Source organism: Xenopus tropicalis, chromosome 7, assembly GCF_000004195.4.
Source record: "Xenopus tropicalis strain Nigerian chromosome 7, UCB_Xtro_10.0, whole genome shotgun sequence".
Lineage (NCBI taxonomy): Eukaryota > Metazoa > Chordata > Amphibia > Anura > Pipidae > Xenopus > Xenopus tropicalis.
Genome location: NC_030683.2, coordinates 32,869,681 through 32,895,995, shown reverse-complemented (window position 1 = coordinate 32,895,995; position 26,315 = coordinate 32,869,681). Strand labels below are relative to the sequence as shown.

General features: G+C 41.7%; 3 long non-coding RNA genes across 5 annotated transcripts; all 3 read left to right on the top strand.

The window, feature by feature from the left end:
- The first annotated feature begins 82 nt into the window (after positions 1-82).
- LOC116412200 lies at positions 83-7,869 on the top strand. Of its 2 annotated transcripts, none has more exons than XR_004223578.1 (3): positions 83-2,060; positions 4,865-5,061; positions 7,786-7,869. It is a non-coding gene; the product is annotated as an uncharacterized LOC116412200 (long non-coding RNA). The 2 variants fall into 2 exon arrangements; XR_004223579.1 differs by having other exon boundaries at positions 83-2,065.
- A 935-nt stretch (positions 7,870-8,804) lies between these two features.
- Positions 8,805-17,245, top strand: LOC105948023. 2 transcript variants are annotated; one of them, XR_004223689.1, is made up of 3 exons: positions 8,805-8,962; positions 10,923-11,089; positions 17,058-17,245. It is a non-coding gene; the product is annotated as an uncharacterized LOC105948023 (long non-coding RNA). The 2 variants fall into 2 exon arrangements; XR_004223688.1 differs by lacking the exon at positions 17,058-17,245 and adding an exon at positions 13,372-14,163.
- Positions 17,246-20,745: 3,500 nt separating this feature from the next.
- LOC116412235 lies at positions 20,746-23,991 on the top strand. Its single transcript, XR_004223603.1, has 2 exons — positions 20,746-21,265; positions 23,908-23,991. It is a non-coding gene; the product is annotated as an uncharacterized LOC116412235 (long non-coding RNA).
- Positions 23,992-26,315: the final 2,324 nt, after the last annotated feature.

Below are 26,315 nucleotides of genomic sequence, written 5' to 3'. Positions count from 1 at the left end.
TAATATACAATAAAGCCTGCAATGGAAATATGCAAGTGCCATATTGCTTGTCTTTGCAGAGACATTTGTTTAATGTGTATAGGTTTTCTGTGGGCTGTTATGGCTGTGTGAGTATAGAGACTTGTGTGCTTAATGCTTAAATTCAAGTTTAACTCATTGCTTTCTGACCCACCTATTTCACTAGTCAGTGCTATTCACCCAGGGCTATAATCATTTTTAATTTTGTATTCCCCACCATTCCATGTACTTACTGTTTTGGGCTGAAAAGGGGGTTCTGCGCCTTTCTCTTCCAGCACCACCCAATCAATGGATTGATAGAATGGGTGGCGCCTGATGTTCCCTCGCAGTCCAAGGCGCCATTTCGGCTTCCTTTTAAGAAGCTAAAGGATCAAAGGACAATTGTTTTAATATCGCTAATGGATGAGAAATATATTTGTTGCAATACTTCTATAGCACTTTTGGGACCCACCTTGCCCAGAAGATTTTTTAGATCTTCATCCAGCCATTTAGGTATTTCGGGATCATGGTGTTTGGTGGCATGAATGAGCTCCTCATCGTCGCTGTGGTCAAAGGGCAGTTTGCCGGTGGCCATGTCGCAGATGGTGATGCCAAATGACCACCAGTCTACTGCTGCAGTGTAGGGGCTTCTATGTAGAATCTTAAAAAGAAATATAAATCTCTTACCAAGTTGCAAAATGCCACCTTTTAAGTATGTTTACTGGCTTAATATTGGCAACGGAGTTCAGTGGGTTTAGTTGGCCAATGAGTGTAGGGAGTAATTCATGAGATCAGTTGGTTCCCTAGCTTGGGTCTGAACAGTCATATTTTCCAGGACCCAATAAATTCTGTAAGGGTATAACTACAACTGCAAATATGGGTGATGCCTGGCACAATCCAGTTGGCACTAAAGCTCTGTATAAGCCTGAGATAGTAATACAGTGTTTATCATGTAATTAAGAAACTGTTGCAGATAAGTTGGTTCTCTCCTGTTGCCCACTTGTACCAATACCTACAGTATATTGCATCTTGGTATTTTAATGCTCTTTTCAACAAGGGGCAAGTGTTGTGCCAACATCTTCTTAGTACCTTCCGAGCCTCCCTTTTGCATGCACAGTACAGTAATATGTAGAGAAAATGTAACTACTGTATGCAGAAGCCACAAGGGGGGGGGGGGGCTTGGGGCACATATAGAGTGTGATCCCTGTAATTATTTCCAAACAGGAGCACTGGTCCAGGGAAAAAGGACCTATACCCCCCTCCAGTATATTACTCTATCCTTGTCCTTAAATAATTATTTGTCTAACAGTTAAAACTTTACGTCTTTGTAAGACATCAGCTGTATTGTATATTCTGTTCTGTTGTCCTGGGCACATTCTCCTATACTTCTTGCTTTTACTAGGTTTCGGCTGTAATTATACTCTATTTGCATATCTCACCTCCGGGGCCATGTATCCCACAGTTCCAGCCCTGCCAATCGTGGTGTCGCCGCGGAAGATATTCTGCTTGGCCAGGCCGAAATCGGAGATTTTTGCATGCCCTCGATGGTCCAACAGAATATTCAGGGGTTTAATGTCTCTGTAATATAACGATAAAAGGAATTAGATAAAAAAAAGACAAGGGCTGCTGATTTGCAGCAATGTTACAGAGAGGAAAAATTGTATACTGACCGGTGGATAATCCCCTTGTTATGCAGGAACTGCAGGCCGCAGATCATCTCCGCCGAATGGAACCTTTTAAACAGGGAAATAATGGTTACCTCCATAAAGATTATCATGTAATATGAAATTTAAATATGATGCTCCCCAGTGTCAAAATGTACTTATTGTATTATTCCATCCTTTGTTTAGGTACAATTTGTATAAATCTATTTATTAGTGATATTGTACCTGTACCAATATAATACTTACCGTACTCTCTGTATATCTAGGCTGCCGTATTGATCCAGCTCATCCTCAAGGCTTCCCCCACTCAGGAATTCCATGACATAAAAGGCGTGCCGCTGGTTACACAGACAATTGCAAAGTGTCAAGAGAAGGAAGAAATGGCACAAGACTTACAACGTAGGGTGGTACTTATTTTTATGAATAATGGTGCAAATAAATGTAAAGCCAAATAGAATGGAATCCTCATTTTTTCAGTAATAAATATCCTGAAAATGCTGCACACAAAGAATACAATATATATATTTATATATTATATGAATATAAGGCATGCTGCATGTTGTTATTAATCTCAGCAGGCAGAATGCAGTGCTGGCTTTAAAAATCCTGCATAAACATGTATGGGGTGCACAAGGCAAGCAGACCTGAAATAATGTGTATAATGGCTTTAGGAAGGTATTTGTTTTATAAACTGTGCTGTATATTTTGTTTGCTTGTTATGTGGAGTCATGTCATTTGTAATGGCTATAATATATATAATATGTAGGGCATTATGTTAGGGGATCAGATGTATGACTATAGCAGTTGGTAGTACCTGTGTTTGAAAAGCGGCATAGCCTTGGCAAAGGAACCGGCAGTCTCTGGCGATGTTAAGTACTTGGGCCTCAGTAAGAAGGCTGCTGTAATCAGTCTCTTTGGTCTTCTTGATGGATTTTACAGCCACATGTTTCTTTCTGCCTCCTAATGTAGCCAGTATAACCTGTGAAAGGCACAAAGAGAGTGAATATATGTAACTGTGTTATTAGAGCACAAAGATGGAAATTAATCATATTTTTTATTTACACCTGATTGAAAATAATCCCTAGATAATTCATTTATTTCACTTTCTACCACATTTTGGATTTATAGACAACAAAAAAGAGCTGTATCTAATGGGAAGCTCACTTTGCCGAATCCTCCTTTTCCCAGCTCAGAATAGAAATTGTAGCTGGAGATGCTGAGTGGGTTTGGCCTTGAAGGTTGATCTTGGGATCTCCCGGCTCCGGCTCCGGCTCCTCCTAGTGGGGAAAAGAGAGTTTATTTACAGTTTATGGAATAATAATAGTTAATTCAGCTTTACTGGACACAGTTCCATTTTAGTTGAATTCTATCTGTTCCCATGTTTTGCTGCTCCCATGTACTGCATGGGCCCCTTAATCACGTGGGCCAATCATTTTTGCAATTTAGCCATTTTTAAGTGATTTCTCTTTACCTTCATCACTCTCCTCCCTTCTCCGTTTCTCCCTGCAGCACTCATCGGGTGGCTGCTCCTCAGGACTCCTCTCTCTCTTCTTTAACTTTTCTTCTTCCTCTTCTTTACTCTCTCCTCTTCTCTTCTTCTCCCGTGAGTGTCTGGGGCTCCTGTCGCTAAAATCTGGACGACTCCTCTTCATTTTTTCTGTAAGATCTTGAAGAACTCCCTGCTGCTTCTTCTTCTGTCACTGAAGTCTTCTGGCCAACTGTCACTTTCCAACGGTTGAGGTCTCTTGCCCTGTGGTCACATGGTCACATGGACACAGGCTATTAGATACCATTGCAGCACAGAGCCAGGTACATATCCCAACCTGGGCACAGGCTGTTAGATACCATTGCAGCACAGAGCCAGATACATATCCCAACCTGGGCACAGGCTATAAGATGCCATTGCAGCACAGAGCCAGGGACATATCCCAACCTGGGCACAGGCTATAAGATGCCATTGCAGCACAGAGCCAGGGACATATCCCAACCTGGGCACAGGCTATAAGATGCCATTGCAGCCCAGAGACAAGTACATATCCCAACCTGGGCACAGGCTATAAGATGCCATTGCAGCACAGAGCCAGGGACATATCCCAACCTGGGCACAGGCTATAAGATGCCATTGCAGCACAGAGCCAGGGACATATCCCAACCTGGGCACAGGCTATAAGATGCCATTGCAGCACAGAGCCAGGTACATATCCCAACCTGGGCACAGGCTATAAGATGCCATTGCAGCTTAGAGTCCGGTCCCTATAAACCAGTGCTGTTTTTATTTACAGAGCACCCATGAGTGTAGCTAGTGACTCCCATACATTCCACATGCTGTTAGTTTATCAGCTTACTTATACTATATGTATATACGTTTCAATCTGTTTGTCTAGTCTGTGATCCAAATCAGATTCTGTTTAATAAATGAAAGTCTATTTGTGTTGTTTTATGTGTTCATGGGACACCATTTACTGTCATTTGTGTGTGAGGGAGCTGTATGAGCCCAACATGCAGGTTCTCTCTTCCCTACAGTGTAAGGTTCATATACAGTGAGAAAGGGATCCTCTCATAGCCCTAAGTTAATCAGGTTAATCAGCCCGGTGCCAGGGCACAACATTAAAGGAAGACGACCCTGCAACAGCTTTTTGTATGCAAATAAACCAAAGAGCATCTTCCATTTGAAATGTTCCGTTAACTTTCCTTGCCCAGGTCTGAGTAAACATTCCACCATTCTACAGGCACAGTTATGAGTAGCAGATTGCTGAGTTATATCTCTACATCGGATGCCCCCCACTTTATAGCAAGGGTTAATAATTATATCCAAGAAATGCATTTTCTTATTGCCCTATCTGATAACAAACGTGAAAGACGTATCACAATTTTGCAACTATGGTTTAATTATAAAGATTCCAATGCAGAGCAGGTATGGCATCTGTTATCCAGAATGAGCAGAACCTGGGGTTTTCTGGATAAGAATTTTTCTGCAATTAGGATCTCCTACAATTGCTTACTATAACAAATACACAAAATGCTGATATTGCTTGATATCCTTTATTGACATATTTATAGTACATTCTTTACCACATCTGTCACTGTGGGAATGCCAGAGGGTGCAGCCCCTTATGGCGGCCCTGTTTACTGTAACAGAGCCTAGTGAATGAGAGAGTTAATATCTGTGTCCTGCACTCACTGAATTCACTGCTTCTCGGCAGGCAAAAGAGAGCACGAGGATTTCTTATCTACTCTAAGGTAGAGCCTTGCCAGGGCACCTCACAGAGGAAGCAGCCTCCCACATTTATGTCATCAGTGCACACAGTTGTAAAGCGATCCTTCTGGGTACAGCAGCACACTAAAGCGTCTGTACGACTCCGACACTCGCACATCTCTCCCTTCTGCTAGACAAGAAAAAGTGAGTCCCAACTACTTCAACCTCATTTTGTTTTCTCTGTCATTCTAGGACTCCGATTGTTGCTTTCTTTTGTAAATTTAGGCTCTGAAATATAACATATCCTCCATATATGATGGATAGATAGATAGAAAGATAAATAGATAGATTTGTCAATAGTCTAATGCCTAATTAAAACTTGCAGGTGATGTAGGTGCTTGTAAGTCTATGATAATACTGTAAAAAGGAGTGTTGGATTTTTATGTTCTTAAAATATAATTCTGGTGTAAGATTCTTTGAGATTTTAAATCATTCCAACAAAAATCATTATTCATCTTTTATACATTGACATATGTTATGTATTGAGCGAAAAATCATGATATATCACTGTGTTATTGCAACATACGTGAACATTCTGTAATAAATTTGATATTGATATTGATGTAATTGAGCAGCATTAATACATGTAATACATATTATTGATATAATACATTGTGCCCTGTTTCAGAGTAAGAAAGTGCTCTATGGTTTGTAAGCTGTAGGACGAGGCACTGGAGGCGCCAGTTAGTTCTGTGACCTTAGTGGCTCCTCTCAGAAACCTAAAGGCAGAGATCCAGTAAAGGGGGATTTGTTGGTAATGGTGAAATGATGTCTCATATAGATCTTGTACATGAATGATTTCAAAGTTACTAGGAAGTGTAATTGCAACTGAAAGCAGTAAATTCTCTGCTCTGCTGAATCTCATTGCAAAAAATAAGTGATAGAGGAACAACTCACAAATTACGTTATTTTTAAAGGAGAATTCAATCCACAACTAAAATGGGAAGTTTGAGAACAAACTTAATGTTGGTTTGAAAAACATGTGAAGTCACGGAGTGAAATCTGATTGGCTGTTGGTGTCTCCACCTACTTTTTCTAAACTTTAACCTTAGTCCCCTAGTCACCAACAGCGAAAAGTTTGGGGACCCTAACATAAATAGTGTGAGAAAAGCAGCATTTTAAATTTAAAGCAAAAAAATTCAATAGGTGAAGTCTGGGCGAAGAAGTGTGGAGTGTTTGGGTATTGTACCCTCTACAAACTGTAGGAGGAGTAGCGTTTAGAAAATGGGGGGCGCTAAGAAGAAGAAGAAGAAGAAAAAGCGCAAGAATAAGCTGAAGTCGAAGAACAGTATGTTGGGGTTTTTTCAACCCAACATAATAATGAAAGGACATAGCAGAATGTTGCAATTATGTTAAAGAGAGTTGAAATAAAGCAAACAATAAATAAACTCTAATGATCGCTTCCTTGTGTCTCCATTCATTTCGCTGAGCGCAGATTTAGACAAAGGATAAAAGCAGTTAAGAAACAGTTGATTCCATTTGTTATTGTAATTCATAATCAAATTAATAAGTAGCGATTGGTATCCTAGGATTATGGCGTCGTAGCAACAAGTAAGTTTAAACAAGGCTCTGTATACTCAAATAATGCATCACTAATTCAATATGAGGGAAATATAAAGAAAAAGGAGATAAAGGAAAACATGGAAGGAAGTACAAATATCAACATGGCCAGGACATTGACGGGGGGCCTGCTATGTGTCCTTACACGAATGTTTTAGAGCAAGTCCTCTGCAAGGGTTTCATGCAGGCATTTAGTACCCTTCAATATTAAGACTTCTATCTAATGTTCAGGTTCTGGGACCATTTTTTTGCCTTACTCAGTAGTCCTAAAAGTAAAAGCTGGGAACTTTGGTTATTGTGTATTTACTGAGGTTGATCTCTGTACATAATAGTGATGCTTTGTTGGTGGAAAACAAACAGTTTGAGGAAATGCTTGCTCAGCTCTGATTGGTTCAATCTCGGCACCTAACTGGATAAACTATTTCTGATGCCGCTGTTTTCAGTAGGGAAAGCCTAAGTTTAGAATTGTTTTTATCTGCCTATCTTGTTATTAAGAAAGTTCTGAATAATGGAAAAGCCATCACCGATAGAGTCCATTTTAAACATGTAATTACATTTTTTTAAATTATTTTCTCTTTCGTTTGTAATTATAGTACCTTGTACTTAATGGTAACTAAGCTGCATTAATCCATATTGGTGGCAAAACAATCCAATAGGTTTTTCATGTTTAAAAGGTTTTTAGAAGACTAGGGTATTGTAAGCCGAATTATAGAAAGATCCCTTATTTTGAAAACTCTTTATATTCAGCTGCTCATCTATATCAAGATGGACGAAATCTTCGCTTTGTACTGGTATGGGACCTGTTATCCAGAATGCTTGGGACCTGGGGTTTTCCAGATAAGGGATCTTTCTGTAATTTGGATCTCCATAACTTAAGTCTAATAAAAATCATTTAAATATTGAATAAACCCAATAGGATTGTTTTGCCTGCAATAAGGATTAATTATATCTTAGTTTGGATCAAGTACCAGGTACCAGATACATTTTTAAAATTAGAATTATTTGCTTATATTGGAGTCTATGGGAGATGGCCTTTCAGTAATTTGGAACTTTCCGGATAATGGGTTTCCGGATAAGGGGTGCCATACCTGTATTAACTTTTGTTATGTTATAGAAGGACCCTTTCTAAGCAACTTTTTAACCGGTCTTTTTTAATTGCTGACAAACCAATTGATTTTTACACTTAATTCCTATTGGGCATTTTACAATGTTACTGGTCCCTAATTGCCTGTCGAAATGGATGGTGCCAATAAGCGCATATTAGCGTTGTCTTCAAGCTTTAATGCAAAACATTCGCTCTGATTTCAGATCTGGACAATGTTACCTGGATTTTGCACCTTCAAGGGAATTGCACGCACCCTGGGAATGGCAATCAATGATCGTCCAGACCTGAGAAGCTAACGGGGCAGATTCGCTCATCCCTACTTGTGGAAATTGGGAGAGAGATAGAACTGGAAGTATTAGTACAGAGATAGCCACTAGAGGAATGGAAGTATTAGTACAGAGGATAGCCACTAGAGGAAAGGAAGTATTAGTGCAGAGGATAGCCACTAGAGGAATGGAAGTATTAGTGCAGAGGATAGCCACTAGAGGAATGGAAGTATTAGTGCAGAGGATAGCCACTAGAGGAAAGGAAGCATTAGTGCAGAGGATAGCCACTAGAGGAAAGGAAGTATTAGTACAGAGGATAGCCACTACAGGAAAGGAAGTATTAGTACAGGGGATAGCCACTAGAGGAAAGGAAGTATTAGTACAGGGGATAGCCACTAGAGGAAAGGAAGTATTAGTACAGAGGATAGCCACTAGAGGAAAGGAAGTATTAGTACAGAGGATAGCCACTAGAATGAAGTAGTACTGAGGAGAGATTGGGAAGAGAGTAGCAGTGGTGAGAGTTACCACACAGTATATTAGCAGCCTATCAAAGGGAACAGACATGGAGGAGGAAGTGGTTAACTGTTGGGGAGGGAAAACTAGCCATAGCAGGAATAGGAGACTCAGCCTATGGCTGTGCTCATCCTAGAGGTACTTTTTTCTGGCACCTGAGTTTTTGATCCATGCTGTGTGTTTACTGGCAAGACAGTTGTTACCGAAAGGGTTTTAAAACTGTGCAAGCTGTAAGATTTTATACTGTTTTTGTTGTACAGATTTTATATGCTGGACCTGATCATTGCCATGGCACCGTATGCAGATGAACCCTCCATGACTAAGATCTATCACACTATTTTGCCATATCTGGAGGTAGGTTCTAAACAGACGGTGAACCTCAACAAGCAGTATTTGTATTTGGGCAGTTATAATAAAGCTTTATTGTGTATTTCACAGAAAATCACAGTTTGCAGAAGAAAGCCTATAGAATTTTGGAGGAAATATGTGCAGGGGAACAGCCACCATGCAAAGAATTTGTAAACAACAATCTGGAAGAATTACAGAAAACACTCCTGACTTCCCTGAAAAGCACTTCATCCTTTCATCCCCTGGTAAACGGGTCAGTAAACAAGGTGGCTGAGGTGGCAGGGGACTTCATCTCAGAGGGCATCATTCAGAGCTAGTTTCTCAGTCTAGCAGAGATTTCTCAGACAGTTGCAGTTCAACTATAATTTAGGCCCCTCCTTAGGTCATAAAATCTCTCTACCTACAGAGTTTATCTTGATGCTTCAGTCATATTGCTTTCTGTGCACATTTCTTTCCTTTATGGGTACTATGTGCAGTTCCGCTATTACGTTTCTCACATCTGTGATTTACCCAGCCTCTTGGTGCATGGTATTGCCCAAAGCAGATAGAAAGATTCCTGGAAATAGAGAAGAGAATGTGCGGTTTATTATGTGTGTGTTATCCCCCAAGAGACTTACATCTCAGTGTGAACCTACAAGTTTCTTTTCTTTTTGTGCGTACCTTCAGCCTACGCACTGCGTCTAATGTTACGATGCTTTTTGTGGTTTTCTTTCTTCTTTTTTTTTTTGTAGCGTAGTGGTGCTATTTCGGAGCAGGCCACTAGATGGCAGTAATCACTAAATACATATATGACTATGCACCTGGCCTCTCTGTGAAGCTGGTGTAACTTGCTGATATGTGCAGGGGTTAAAAGGTCTGTTTGCTGTCACCATATCTGTATGCACCTGAGGAAGGTTGGTTAAGCTGAAACAGGTTGTGCTTAAAGTTTTGCAATTAGTCACTAGGGGAAGGTGTAAGTTGCTCTTTCTGCTCTCTGGGTTATCCTTTTTGCATTACTTGGAATTGATCTAACTAGGCCGGCGTTGCTACTTCTCCAGTCAGTTAGCCACTGTGCATCCATTTGCCTGCTTATTCTGTGCTGGGAGAATGGGAATATATTTTCTCCATCCCCACACAGCTGAGTAGAGAATTGCAAACCTTATACAGAAATGGGATCCCTTATCCGGACACCCGTTATCCAGAAAGCTCCGAATTAAGGAATTAATATACTGTATTAATATAATTTGAAAAAAGTAAAGAGAACAAAATTTTTAACTCTGCATATTTCTTTAAATCTTTTTTACCTGTGGATAGATGGCACAGAATGCATGTCACCTGTTATTTACGTCCACTGACTGTGAGCCTATTTGCCTAATTATTTATCTGTCTTTGTTGAGGGCTAAAAAAAACTGCCAACTTAGTGTTTCCATACCTAATCAGCAGCTTATTTGCCTGTTTATGGGGCCCTCAGAAGGGCCTAGCTAACTTACCTGAGTTACCGAATATCTGCGGGGCAATTTTGAAAATCCTATCAGACAAGGACTGGATCGCCACATTGATGTGGTCTTTGTCTAATATGTCTCCATAGGGACAGTATTTGGCCCAGCGCATGAGTGGGCAAATCAGGCAGACATATGCTCATTTGGTGGCCTCACCAAGGAAGGTAACTCAACATGTGGCTAGCTTTACTGCAGTAAAGTGATGTATTCATGCCACAATTCTGTTAGGACTTCTTGAAAGCTGCAATAAAGTGTATTTCCTGCATGTGTTTTTGTTATTCCAACCCTCCCTTATCTGCCCATGGATCTAGGCTTGAGCTTGTAAAGTCCATGTTGCTTGAAGATTACCATCTATATGGTCTTGGAAAGAAGAAACTTAAGGTGGCCATACTCAGGCAGGTTTAAGCTGCCGAATCAAGTCCTTTAGACCGATTCAGCTGATCTGCTTGCGTATAGGGTTCCCCAACAGGCATAACCGACCGATATCTGGGCCAAAAATGGCAAGGTGTCGGGCAGGTTTGATTTTCCCATTGGATTGGGGACCGCGTGGTTTTATTGATGCGGCTCCTATACCATTCATTGTAATTTGATTATTTTGCCAAATATCACCCACCTTAGATGGGCATATTAGGAGAAAGATCTGCTTATTTGATGACCTCACCAAATGAGCAGATCTTAATGTATATGGGCTCCTTTAGTAGACTGTGCACTGAATGGTCCATAACTGGTTTTCAGTATGGAAGACATTTTGGCTGATTCTGATGAAGTAGAGGAAGAGGAAGAGAAACCAACCAAACAACGAAAGAAACGGGCCCGGCAGAAGAGCCAGGCTTGGCTTAAAGAAGGGGAGGAAGATGACCCAGTAAATTTCCTTGATCCCAAAGCTGCACAGCGTGTACTGGGTAAGTAATGAATACTGGTATGAAGGCCCTCAGCCCATTTGAGTGTAGGCTCCCTTTGTGGCATTTGGTTTAGCTGCCCTATAACAGGGTTACATAGATTTGCATCATGGCTATAAGACTCAGTCTTTTAACTTTAGATGTAAGATGGAAAATAATGGTTTGATCTCAAATTTTGACAAAGTGGCACTCAGGCTGGGACCCCGACATCTACTTCTTGGTTAAAGTGCCACAATTTGTGCCCCACTGCTATAATATGATCTATAGCTGTTTGATCATAGTGAAACAACTAAAGGCTCTATATTTATTAAGCTCTATATATCTGCAGTAATAAAGCTGATGCAGAACATAAATAGAGCTTAATTAGTGTTATTTTTCAGGTTAATTGGATCATTCTTCAGCTTCAGTATTACTTAAAATAATGGACTACACCTACGCCATAAACCACATTCTATCACTTTTTAAGGATTGGAGGCTGGGCTAATGTGCAAGCAGTATATGGCACTGCTGGCTGTCAATGCACTGGGGGGGGGGGTACTGCTGGCTACCAATGCACTAGGGGGGCACTGCTGGCTACCAATCCACTGGGGGGGGGGGGCACTGGGTGCTACCAATGCACTAGGGGGGCACTGCTGGCTACCAATGCACGGGGGGGGGGCACTGCTTGCTAGCAATCTATTAGGGGCACTGTTGGCTACCACGGCACTAGGGTGGCACTGCTGGCTACCAATGTATTTCGGGGCACTGCTGGCTACCAATGTATTAGGGGGCATTGCTGGCTAATAATGTACTAGGGGGGCACTGCTGGCTACCAATGCACTAAAGGGGGCACTGCAGATGTACCACTGTATTATTGGGCACTGCTGGCTTCCATTGAACTGGGGGGGGGGGCACTGCTGGCTACCAATGTATTTGGGGGTATTGCTCCCTAGCAATGTACTAAGGGGGGCACTGCTGGTTACCAATGTATTAGGGGGCACTGCTGGCTACCAATGTATTATGGGGCACTGCTGGCTACCAATGTATTAGGGGGCACTGCTGCCTAGCAATGTACTAAGGGGGGCACTGCTGGTTACCAATGCACTAGGGGGGGGCACTGCTGGCTCCCAATGCACTAGAGGGGGCACTGCTGACTACCAATGTATTAGGGGGCATTGCTGCCTAGCAATGTACTAAGGGGGGCACTGCTGGTTACCAATGCACTAGAGGGGGCACTGCTGGCTACCAATGCACTAGAGGGGGCACTGCTGGTTACCAATGCACTAGAGGGGACACTGCAGATGTACCACTGTATTATGCGGCACTGCTGGCTTCCAGTGCACTGGGGGGGCACTGCTGGCTACCAATGTATTCGGGGCACTGCTGGCTACCAAGGCACTAGGGGGGCACTGCTGGCTACCAATGTATTAGGGGGCATTGCTGCCTAGCAATGTACTAAGGGGGGCACTGCTGGCTACCAATGCACTAGGGGGGCACTGCTGGCTACCAATCCACTGGGGGGGGGGCACTGGGTGCTACAAATGCACTAGGGGGGCACTGCTGGCTACCAATGCACAGGGGGGCACTGCTAGCTACCAATGTATTATGGGGCACTGCTGGCTACCTAGGCACTAGGGGGGCAATACTGGCTATCAATGTATTTGGGGGCACACTGCTGGCTACCAATGTCCTAGGGGGGCACTGCTGGCTAAATTTACACGGGGGGTGGGCACTGCTGGCAAACAATGTCTCATGTCTGTGTGTCCTTTGTACTGATGGGAGGGGCCATTGGGGGAGTTTCTGAGGGGGCCCAGAAAATTTAGTGGTGAGGGGCCCCATGATTTCTGATGGCAGCCCTGCTGTCACATATGGAAACCTTTCATGGTTCCCTGCAAATTAGTGCAGTGTTTTGGCTGCAGCATTGTCCATGTCTTGCATCTTAGGGTCTTTGACCTCTCAAGCCTCTCATCAAAAACCAGACGAGCATATTTTGATGAAATAATCTCATTCCCTATAATGACATGATCAGACTCACACTCCCCTCAGCTGCCCATCTATTTTTATCTGGAACATGCTGCTTCTAGAGAGACCTTGGACAGCAAAGCAAATATAATGAAATGGCGGCTTCTATGTGTTTGTGCAAAAAAACTGTGCCCTTCAAAGGTTTGTGTGGCATCTGTGGTGTACGACATATGCACATTGACACAATGGAATTCTGTGCTTTTTCTCTGTAACCATCAATCAAAGGAAACATGTTTACCAAAGAGTAAGAAATGAACTTATATGTAATATTTCAATACCACAAGCTCTCGACAAAAGGCCATGATTCCCAGACCTGGATGTAACGGAGAAGAAGGGCACGTAACCTCCTTTGCAACCACAGACTGGCACAGAAAAAAGATATTTTGTAGCAGTTACCGTAAAAGAGATGCTATAAGAATACAGCAATTCAGTAAGTACCCCTTTTTCTTAATTAAACATTATGAATGCTGAAGGTTTGCTCTCATTATGTTCCATGGTGTGTGCTGAAAAGCCAAATAATGTACCCGCTTGTGTTATACTCACAGGGATGCATTGGGACAGTGAATGCAATAAAAGGAACAAGTAATATTTTTTCCTACATTCCAAGTTTCTCTGTGTTTCTTTGGGTATGGTGCTTTAAGGTCAATGTGCTCCATTATTACATTATACGTTATTGGTAAAATACATTTTTACATTTTTTTTTTTACACTTGGTTTGTACATGAGACATAAACGTGTGACATAAAGAAGAATTCTCGCTTATTGAGAGCTTATAGCCAAAAAGTGAAATAATTCTAGAACCATAAAAAATGATGACCAACTGCAAATTATTTCAGAATATCATTGTCGACATCATACTAAAATTAAATTTTAAGACAAATTAGCCCTTTAAAGTTAATATTAAAACATAAATCCCAAATCTTAAAGACAATTTTGACCTGAATAAATCTAAAACTCAATAAAGACAAATTGAGCCAATGAAACACTTTACTCACAGTCGCACCATTGGTTGAATTAGCACATGTTTGTACATGTGAGCAGTAACGCCACGTCAAGGCTTCAACCCTGTTACCGGCATTCACACACCTTTCCCTCCGGGTGTAACGCCTCAGAGGAGAGCCAATGGGAATAATTTGCCATTGGCTCCCCTCAACAGAAAACATGTCAAACGTGACAACGACAACACAAGAGGCATCGACTGCACGTGTCTATAAGTTCCACCCTTTGCTCATTTAACTTTAACCTTAACTGATTTAACTAAATTTGCAGGCTAAGGTAAAAAAAAAACCCTGTCTGAAGCGGCTGGTAATTTGCCTCGGACAGGGAAAAAAACCCTTGGCCTGGAAAAACAACAGAATTACAGAACTATAAACATAACTAACAGGGTATGGGTTATATAGACATGATGTGCAGGAAGGCAAAGCAGGCTGGGATCTTAGTATCTGCTCGCCTTCTTGTTACACCCTTAGCTCACATTCTCTCACACATTCTCTCTTAGAAATAAATACTTACCTGGAACTTACCTGTCTTGATGTGCCAGATGAGTGACTGCCTCTCATAATTCCAGGCCTGATGTTACCCGGCAGTCTCATACTCTGGGAGATGGAATCCCAGGTGAAGGAGGAGCTGACGGTTGAAACAGGAGTTGCAGAGGATGATCCGGCCTTTGTGCAGCAGCTAGAGCTGGTCTTGAAGCCCACAGTAATGCCAACTGCCCGCTGATGTTCTTTCTGCTCAATTGAAATACCATGGTGTTATTATTGGCTGGCTTACACACATACCAATATACTCACTTCAGCCAGCTGGAACTTAAAAATGAAAAGCCCGGAACGATGTTTCTGTCCCTTGATGTAGCTTCATCTTCCTGGGCCCCGAGGAATGACAGGGGCGGCTCTCCATTATGTGGCTGGAATAATTTTGCTGGTGGCTGCATGAAAGGGAAAAAAGTATTATAGTCAATATGATACAAAATCCACTGTGAACAGTTGGCCATGTATTTTATAATATACAATAAAGCCTGCAATGGAAATATGCAAGTGCCATATTGCTTGTCTTTGCAGAGACATTTGTCTAATGTGTATAGGTTTTCTGTGGGCTGTCATGGCTGTGTGAGTATAGAGACTTGTGTGCTTAATGCTTAAATTCAAGTTTAACTCATTGCTTTCTGACCCACCTATTTCACTAGTCAGTGCTATTCACCCAGGGCTATAATCATTTTTAATTTTGTATTCCCCACCATTCCATGTACTTACTGTTTTGGGCTGAAAAGGTGGTTCTGCGCCTTTCTCTTCCAGCACCACCCAATCAATGGATTGATAGAATGGGTGGCGCCTGATGTTCCCTCGCAGTCCAAGGCGCCATTTCGGCTTCCTTTTAAGAAGCTAAAGGATCAAAGGACAATTGTTTTAATATCGCTAATGGATGAGAAATATATTTGTTGCAATACTTCTATAGCACTGTTGGGACCCACCTTGCCCAGAAGATTTTTTAGATCTTCATCCAGCCATTTAGGTATTTCGGGATCATGGTGTTTGGTGGCATGAATGAGCTCCTCATCGTCGCTGTGGTCAAAGGGCAGTTTGCCGGTGGCCATGTCGCAGATGGTGATGCCAAATGACCACCAGTCTACTGCTGCAGTGTAGGGGCTTCTATGTAGAATCTTAAAAAGAAATATAAATCTCTTACCAAGTTGCAAAATGCCACCTTTTAAGTATGTTTACTGGCTTAATATTGGCAACGGAGTTCAGTGGGTTTAGTTGGCCAATGAGTGTAGGGAGTAATTCATGAGATCAGTTGGTTCCCTAGCTTGGGTCAGAACAGTCATATTTTCCAGGACCCAATAAATTCTGTAAGGGTATAACTACAACTGCAAATATGGGTGATGCCTGGCACAATCCAGTTGGCACTGAAGCTCTGTATAAGCCTGAGATAGTAATACAGTGTTTATCATGTAATTAAGAAACTGTTGCAGATAAGTTGTTTCTCTCCAGTGGCCCACTTGTACCAATACCTACAGTATATTGCATCTTGGTATTTTAATGCTCTTTTCAACAAGGGGCAAGTGTTGTGCCAACATCTTCTTAGTACCTTCCGAGCCTCCCTTTTGCATGCACAGTACAGTAATATGTAGAGAAAATGTAACTACTGTATGCAGAAACCACAAGGGGGGGGGGGAGGCTTGGTGAATATCGGTAAGATGGCAACCTGGCACATATAGAGAGTGATCCCTGTAATTATTTCCAAACAGGAGCACTGGTCCAGGGAAAAAGAGTTATTAAACTTTGGAGTGCCTATACCCCCCTCCAGTATATTACTCTATCCTTGTCCTTAAATAATTATTTGTCTAACAGTTAAAACTTTACGTCTTTGTAAGACATCAGCTGTATTGTATATTCTGTTCTGTTGTCCTGGGCACATTCTCCTATACTTCTTGCTTTTACTAGGTTTCGGCTGTAATTATACTCTATTTGCATATCTCACCTCCGGGGCCATGTATCCCACAGTTCCAGCCCTGCCAATCGTGGTGTCGCCGCGGAAGATATTCTGCTTGGCCAGGCCGAAATCGGAGATTTTTGCATGCCCTCGATGGTCCAACAGAATATTCAGGGGTTTAATGTCTCTGTAATATAACGATAAAAGGAATTAGATAAAAAAAAGACAAGGGCTGCTGATTTGCAGCAATGTTACAGAGAGGAAAAATTGTATACTGACCGGTGGATAATCCCCTTGTTATGCAGGAACTGCAGGCCGCAGATCATCTCCGCCGAATGGAACCTGTTAAACAGGGAAATAATGGTTACCTCCATAAAGATTATCATGTAATATGAAATTTAAATATGATGCTCCCCAGTGTCAAAATGTACTTATTGTATTATTCCATCCTTTGTATAGGTACAATTTGTATAAATCTATTTATTAGTGATATTGTACCTGTACCACTATAATACTTACCGTACTCTCTGTATATCTAGGCTGCCGTATTGATCCAGCTCATCCTCAAGGCTTCCCCCACTCAGGAATTCCATGACATAAAAGGCGTGCCGCTGGTTACACAGACAATTGCAAAGTGTCAAGAGAAGGAAGAAATGGCACAAGACTTACAACGTAGGGTGGTACTTATTTTTATGAATTACATAATGGTGCAAATAAATGTAAAGCCAAATAGAATGGAATCCTCATTTTTTCAGTAATAAATATCCTGAAAATGCTGCACACAAAGAATACAATATATATATTTATATATTATATGAATATAAGTCATGCTGCATGTTGTTATTAATCTCAGCAGGCAGAATGCAGTGCTGGCTGTAAAAACCCTGCATAAACATGTATGGGGTGCACAAGGCAAGCAGACCTGAAATAATGTGTATAATGGCTTTAGGAAGGTATTTGTTTTATAAACTGTGCTGTATATTTTGTTTGCTTGTTATGTGGAGTCATGTCATTTGTAATGGCTATAATATATATAATATGTAGGGCATTATGTTAGGGGATCAGATGTATGACTATAGCAGTTGGTAGTACCTGTGTTTGAAAAGCGGCATAGCCTTGGCAAAGGAACCGGCAGTCTCTGGCGATGTTAAGTACTTGGGCCTCAGTAAGAAGGCTGCTGTAATCAGTCTCTTTGGTCTTCTTGATGGATTTTACAGCCACATGTTTCTTTCTGCCTCCTAATGTAGCCAGTATAACCTGTTAAAGGCACAAAGAGAGTCAATATATGTAACTGTGTTATTAGAGCACAAAGATGGAAATTATTCATATTTTTTATTTACACCTGATTGAAAATAATCCCTAGATAATTCATTTATTTCACTTTCTACCACATTTTGGATTTATAGACAACAAAAAAGAGCTGTATCTAATGGGAAGCTCACTTTGCCGAATCCTCCTTTTCCCAGCTCAGAATAGAAATTGTAGCTGGAGATGCTGAGTGGGTTTGGCCTTGAAGGTTGCGCTTGGGATCTCCCGGCTCCGGCTCCTCCTAGTGGGGAAAAGAGAGTTTATTTACAGTTTATGGAATAATAATAGTTAATTCAGCTTTACTGGACACAGTTCCATTTTAGTTGAATTCTATCTGTTCCCATGTTTTGCTGCTCCCATGTACTGCATGGGCCCCTTAATCACGTGGGCCAATCATTTTTGCAATTTAGCCATTAAGTGATTTCTCTTTACCTTCATCACTCTCCTCCCTTCTCCGTTTCTCCCTGCAGCACTCATCGGGCGGCTGCTCCTCAGGACTCCTCTCTCTCTTCTTTAACTTTTCTTCTTCCTCTTCTTTACTCTCTCCTCTTCTCTTCTTCTCCCGTGAGTGTCTGGGGCTCCTGTCGCTAAAATCTGGACGACTCCTCTTCATTTTTTCTGTAAGAACTCCCTGCTGCTTCTTCTTCTGTCACTGAAGTCTTCTGGCCAACTGTCACTTTCCAACGGTTGAGGTCTCTTGCCCTGTGGTCACATGGTCACATGGACACAGGCTATTAGATACCATTGCAGCACAGAGCCAGGGACATAGCCCAACCTGGGCACAGGCTGTTAGATACCATTGCAGCACAGAGCCAGGGACATATCCCAACCTGGGCACAGGCTATAAGATGCCATTGCAGCTTAGAGTCAGGTCCCTATAAACCAGTGCTGTTTTTATTTACAGAGCACCCATTAGTGTAGCTAGTGACTCCCATACATTCCACATGCTGTTAGTTTATCAGCTTACTTATACTATATGTATATAGGTTTCAATCTGTTTGTCTAGTCTGTGATCCAAATCAGATTCTGTTTAATATATGAAAGTCTATTTGTGTTGCTTTATGTGTTCATGGGACACCATTTACTGTCATTTGTGTGTGAGGGAGCTGTATGAGCCCAGCATGCAGGTTCTCTCTTCCCTACAGTGTAAGGTTCATATACAGTGAGAAAGGGATCCTCTCATAGCCCTAAGTTAATCAGGTTAATCAGCCCGGTGCCAGCGCACAACATTAAAGGAAGACGACCCTGCAACAGCTTTTTGTATGCAAATAAACCAAAGAGCATCTTCCATTTGAAATGTTCCGTTAACTTTCCTTGCCCAGGTCTGAGTAAACATTCCACCATTCTACAGGCACAGTTATGAGTAGCAGATTGCTGAGTTATATCTCTACATCGGATGCCCCCCACTTTATAGCAAGGGTTAATAATTATATCCAAGAAATGCATTTTCTTATTGCCCTATCTGATAACAAATGTGAAAGACGTATCACAATTTTGCAACTATGGTTTAATTATAAAGATTCCAATGCAGAGCAGGTATGGCATCTGTTATCTAGAATGAGCAGAACCTGGGGTTTTCTGGATAAGAATTTTTCTGCAATTAGGATCTCCTACAATTGCTTACTATAACAAATACACAAAATGCTGATATTGCTTGATATCCTTTATTGACATATTTATAGTACATTCTTTACCACATCTGATACAAACCGGTGTTCCTTGAAATGTAAGGACCAATGGTTGGGTGAGCAGGAAGACCGTCAGACACCTGGGCCTACAAGGAGTTTCCCAAGTAGCCTGCTGGGCCAGTCCAACCCTGATATTCAGTTACATCAAGAAAAGTCAGCACATTCCACTAGTGCTGGGCGGTATACCGGTAAAAACCGATCACCGGTTTTTTTTTTAAACCGATATGAATTTTCTACATACCCCCATACCGGTGTGCGTGAATACTTCCGGGTGCGCGCGTGACGTCAGCGCGCACGTGACGTAATTGCGCACGCGACGTCAGCGCGCACACTCTACAAAAGCGCCATCGCTAGGACGCATTCAGAGTCGGATACCAATGTGAGCTGTCGGGGGGTGCCTGGCAAGTAATTATATTTTATGTGAAGGGGATGGGGGGGGTGTTATTTATGTGAAGGGGATGGGGGGGTGTTTGTGGTGGGGGTGGGTGGGTTATACTTATGTGAAGGGGATGGGGTTGTGTTTGGGGGGGTTGGGATGGGGTGGGGGGTTATATTTATGTGAAGGGGATGGGGGGGTTTTTGGGGTGGGGGGGTGTGTGTGCGGATGGGGGGGTGTTTGGGGTGGGGTGTGTGCGGATGGGGGGTGTTTGGAGTGGGGGGGGTGCGTGCGGATGGGGGGGTGTTTGGGGTGGGGGGGGGTGTGTGCGGATGGGGGGGTGTGTGGGGTGGGGGGGTGTGTGCAGATGGGGGGGTGTTTGGGGTGGGGGGGGTGCGTGCGGATGGGGGGGTGTTTGGGGTGGGGGGGTTGCGTGCGGATGGGGGGGTGTTTGGGGTGGGGTGGGGTGGTGCGTGCGGATGGGGGGGTGTTTGGGGTGGGGTGGGGGGGTGCGTGCGGATGGGGGGGTGGGGGGGCTGCGTGCGGATGGGGGGGTGTTTGGGGTGGCGGGGGGGGGTGCGGGTGGCGGGTGTTTGGGGTTGTCACCTAATCATGCATGGGGAAAAAAAAATACCGTCAAATACCGTGATAATTTTGAAAAAAAAAATTTTGAAAAATACCGTGATATAAATTTTTGGTCATACCGCCCAGCACTACATTCCACAATCAAATAAAAACCTTAACTTAATTCCAAGGAGCATATAAGGCAAGAAACAAGAAATCTAGAGATAGAGATACTAATTCCAAACACAGACACAAGCAATAAGCAACCAGTTGTCAATTATTTTTGATCAGACTGGTCCAAGTATCTTTTAGAAATTGGGTATGTTAAACCAGTGCTTCATCATCACTGTGACAGATACCCCGTAGGTGGGGCTGAAATACGTTGGGTATCCTTCCTTTTGCCTTTTTTTGGTATGTTACATAAAACAAGCGTTTTTTCATATAATGGAGTGCTCTATTCCTTTTAGTTTTTTCTTATTTGTTACTCGTTGTCACTGTGGGAATGCCAGAGGGTGCAGCCCCTGATGGCGGCCCTGTTTACTGTAACAGAGCCTAGTGAATGAGAGAGTTAATATCTGTGTTCTGCACTCACTGAATTCACTGCTTCTCGGCAGGCAAAAGAGAGCATGAGGATTTCTTATCTACTCTAAGGTAGAGCCTTGCCAGGGCACCTCACAGAGGAAGCAGCCTCCCACATTTATGTCATCAGTGCACACAGTTGTAAAGCGATCCTTCTGGGTACAGCAGCACACTAAAGCGTCTGTACGACTCCGACACTCGCACATCTCTCCCTTCTGCTAGACAAGAAAAAGTGAGTCCCAACTACTTCAACCTCATTTTGTTTTCTCTGTCATTCTAGGACTCCGATTGTTGCTTTCTTTTGTAAATTTAGGCTCTGAAATATAACATATCCTCCATATATGATGGATAGATAGATAGAAAGATAAATAGATAGATTTGTCAATAGTATAATGCCTAATTAAAACTTGCAGGTGATGTAGGTGCTTGTAAGTCTATGATAATACTGTAAAAAGGAGTGTTGGATTTTTATGTTCTTAAAATATAATTCTGGTGTAAGATTCTTTGAGATTTTAAATCATTCCAACAAAAATCATTATTCATCTTTTATACATTGACATATGTTATGTATTGAGCGAAAAATCATGATATATCACTGTGTTATTGCAACATACGTGATCATTCTGTAATAAATTTGATATTGATATTGATGTAATTGAGCAGCATTAAGAGACAAAGGCTCATATATCTAATACATATTAATGATATAATACATTGTGCCCTGTTTCAGAGTAAGAAAGTGCTCTATGGTTTGTAAGCTGTAGGACGAGGCACTGCAGGCGCCAGTTAGTTCTGTGACCTTAGTGGCTCCTCTCAGAAACCTAAAGGCAGAGATCCAGTAAAGGGGGATTTGTTGGTAATGGTGAAATGATTTCTCATATAGATCTTGTACATGAATGATTTTAAAGTTACTAGGAAGTGTAATTGCAAATGAAAGCAGTAAATTCTCTGCTCTGCTGAATCTCATTGCAAAAAATAAGGGATAGAGGAACAACTCACAAATTACGTTATTTTTAAAGGAGAATTCAATCCACAACTAAAATGGGAAGTTTGAGAACAAACTTAATGTTGGTTTGAAAAACATGTGAAGTCACTGAGTGAAATCTGATTGGCTGTTGGTGTCTCCACCTACTTTTTCTAAACTTTAACCTTAGTCCCCTAGTCACCAACAGCGAAAAGTTTGGGGACCCTAACATAAATAGTGTGAGAAAAGCAGCATTTTAAATCGAAGAACAGTATGTTGGGGTTTTTTCAACCCAACATAATAATGAAAGGACATAGCAGAATGTTGCAATAATGTTAAAGAGAGTTGAAATAAAGCAAACAATAAATAAACTCTAACAATCGCTTCTTTGTGTCTCCATTCATTTCGTTCAGCGCAGATTTAGACAAAGGATAAAAGCAGTTAAGAAACAGTTGATTCCATTTGTTATTGTAATTCATAATCAAATTAATAAGTAGCGATTGGTATCCTAGGATTATGGCGTCGTAGCAACAAGTAAGTTTAAACAAGGCTCTGTATACTCAAATAATGCATCACTAATTCAATATGAGGGAAATATAAAGAAAAAGGAGATAAAGGAAAACATGGAAGGAAGTACAAATATCAACATGGCCAGGACATTGACGGGGGGCCTGCTATGTGTCCTTACACGAATGTTTTAGAGCAAGTCCTCTGCAAGGGTTTCATGCAGGCATTTAGTACCCTTCAATATAAAGACTTCTATCTAATGTTCAGGTTCTGGGACCATTTTTTTGCCTTACTCTGTAGTCCTAAAAGTAAAAGCTGGGAACTTTGGTTATTGTGTATTTACTGAGGTTGATCTCTGTACATAATAGTGATGCTTTGTTGGTGGAAAACAAACAGTTTGAGGAAATGCTTGCTCAGCTCTGATTGGTTCAATCTCGGCACCTAACTGGATAAACTATTTCTGATGCCGCTGTTTTCAGTAGGGAAAGCCTAAGTTTAGAATTGTTTTTATCTGCCTATCTTGTTATTAAGAAAGTTCTGAATAATGGAAAAGCCATCACCGATAGAGTCCATTTTAAACATGTAATTACATTTTTTTAAATTATTTTCTCTTTCGTTTGTAATTATAGTCCCTTGTACTTAATGGTAACTAAGCTGCATTAATCCATATTGGTGGCAAAACAATCCAATAGGTTTTTCATGTTTAAAAGGTTTTTAGAAGACTAGGGTATTGTAAGCCGAATTATAGAAAGATCCCTTATTTTGAAAACTCTTTATATTCAGCTGCTCATCTATATCAAGATGGACGAAATCTTGAAGCAAAAATGTGTGAAACCCTCCAGTGGCAAGTAAGCAGAGTACTTCCTGGTAACTTAAATGGGACGTTCACTTTGTACTGGTATGGGACCTGTTATCCAGAATGGGTTTTCCGGATAAGGGATCTTTCTGTAATTTGGATCTCCATAACTTAAGTCTAATAAAAATCATTTAACTATTGAATAAACCCAATAGGATTGTTTTGCCTGCAATAAGGATTAATTATATCTTAATTTGGATCAAGTACCAGGTACCAGATACATTTTTAAAATTAGAATTATTTGCTTGTATTGGAGTCTATGGGAGATGGCCTTTCAGTAATTTGGAACTTTCCAGATAATGGGTTTCCGGATAAGGGGTGCCATACCTGTATTAACTTTTGTTATGTTATAGAAGGACCCTTTCTAAGCAACTTTTTAACCGGTCTTTTTTAATTGCTGACAAACCAATTGATTTTTACACTTAATTCCTATTGGGCATTTTACAGTGTTACTGGTCCCTAATTGCCTGTCGAAATGGATGGTGCCAATAAGCGCATATTAGCGTTGTCTTCAAGCTTTAATGCAAAACATTCGCTCTGATTTCAGATCTGGACAATGTTACCTGGATTTTGCACCTTCAAGGGAATTGCACGCACCCTGGGAATGGCAATCAATGATCGTCCAGACCTGAGAAGCTAACGGGGCAGATTCGCTCATCCCTACTCGTGGGAATTGGGAGAGAGATAGAACTGGAAGTATTAGTACAGGGGATAGCCACTAGAGGAAAGGAAGTATTAGTGCAGAGGATAGCCACTAGAGGAAAGGAAGTATTAGTACAGAGGATAGCCACTAGAGGAAAGGAAGTATTAGTACAGAGGATAGCCACTAGAGGAAAGGAAGTATTCGTACAGAGGATAGCCACTAGAGGAAAGGAAGTATTAGTGCAGAGGATAGCCACTAGAGGAAAGGAAGTATTAGTACAGAGGATAGCCACTAGAGGAAAGGAAGTATTAGTACAGAGGATAGCCACTAGAGGAAAGGAAGTATTAGTACAGGGGATAGCCACTAGAGGAAAGGAAGTATTAGTACAGAGGATAGCCACTAGAGGAAAGGAAGTATTAGTACAGAGGATAGCCACTAGAGGAAAGGAAGTATTCGTACAGAGGATAGCCACTAGAGGAAAGGAAGTATTAGTGCAGAGGATAGCCACTAGAGGAATGGAAGTATTAGTACAGGGGATAGCCACTAGAGGAAAGGAAGTATTAGTACAGAGGATAGCCACTAGAGGAATGGAAGTATTAGTACAGGGGATAGCCACTAGAGGAAAGGAAGTATTAGTACAGAGGATAGCCACTAGAGGAAAGGAAGTATTAGTACAGGGGATAGCCACTAGAGGAATGGAAGTATTAGTACAGGGGATAGCCACTAGAGGAAAGGAAGTATTAGTACAGAGGATAGCCACTAGAGGAATGGAAGTATTAGTACAGGGGATAGCCACTAGAGGAAAGGAAGTATTAGTACAGAGGATAGCCACTAGAGGAATGGAAGTATTAGTACAGGGGATAGCCACTAGAGGAATGGAAGTATTAGTACAGGGGATAGCCACGAGAGGAATGGAAGTATTAGTACAGAGGATAGCCAGTAGAGGAAAGGAAGTATTAGTACAGTGGATAGCCAGTAGAGGAAAGGAAGTATTAGTACAGGGGATAGCCACTAGAGGAAAGGAAGTATTAGTACAGGGGATAGCCACTAGAGGAAAGGAAGTATTAGTACAGTGGATAGCCACTAGAGGAAAGGAAGTATTAGTACAGAGGATAGCCACTAGAGGAAAGGAAGTATTAGTACAGAGGATAGCCACTAGAGGAAAGGAAGTATTAGTACAGAGGATAGCCACTAGAGGAAAGGAAGTATTAGTACAGAGGATAGCCACTAGAGGAAAGGAAGTATTAGTACAGAGGATAGCCACTAGAATGAAGTAGTACTGAGGAGAGATTGGAAAGAGAGTAGCAGTGGTGAGAGTTACCACACAGTATATTAGCAGCCAATCAAAGGGAACAGACATGGAGGAGGAAGTTGTTAACTGTTGGGGAGGGAAAACTAGCCATAGCAGGAATAGGAGACTCAGCCTATGGCTGTGCCCATCCTAGAGGTACTTTTTTCTGGCACCTGAGTTTTTGATCCATGCTGTGTGTTTACTGGCAAGACAGTTGTTACCGAAAGGGTTTTAAAACTGTGCAAGCTGTAAGATTTTATACTGTTTTTGTTGTACAGATTTTATATGCTGGACCTGATCATTGCCATGGCACCGTATGCAGATGAACCCTCCATGACTAAGATCTATCACACTATTTTGCCATATCTTGAGGCTCTAAACAGACGGTGAACCTCAACAAGCAGTATTTGTATTTGGGCAGTTATAATAAAGCTTTATTGTGTATTTCACAGGATAAAAATCACAGTTTGCAGAAGAAAGCCTATAGAGTTTTGGAGGAAATATGTGCAGGGGAACAGCCACCATGCAAAGAATTTGTAAACAACAATCTGGAAGAATTACAGAAAACACTCCTGACTTCCCTGAAAAGCACTTCATCCCCTGCTAAACGGGTCAGTAAACAAGGTGGCTGAGGTGGCAGGGGACTTCATCTCAGAGGGCATCATTCAGAGCTAGTTTCTCAGTCTAGCAGAGATTTCTCAGAAAGTTGCAGTTCAACTATAATTTAGGCCCCTCCTTAGGTCATAAAATCTCTCTACCTACAGAGTTTATCTTGATGCTTCAGTCATATTGCTTTCTGTGCACATTTCTTTCCTTTATGGGTACTATGTGCAGTTCCGCTATTACGTTTCTCTTGGTGCATGGTATTGCCCAAAGCAGATAGAAAGATTCCTGGAAATAGAGAAGAGAATGTGAGGTTTATTATGTGTGTGTTTTCCCCCAAGAGACTTACATCTCAGTGTGAACCTACAAGTTTCTTTTCTTTTTGTGCGTACCTTCAGCCTACGCACTGCGTCTAATG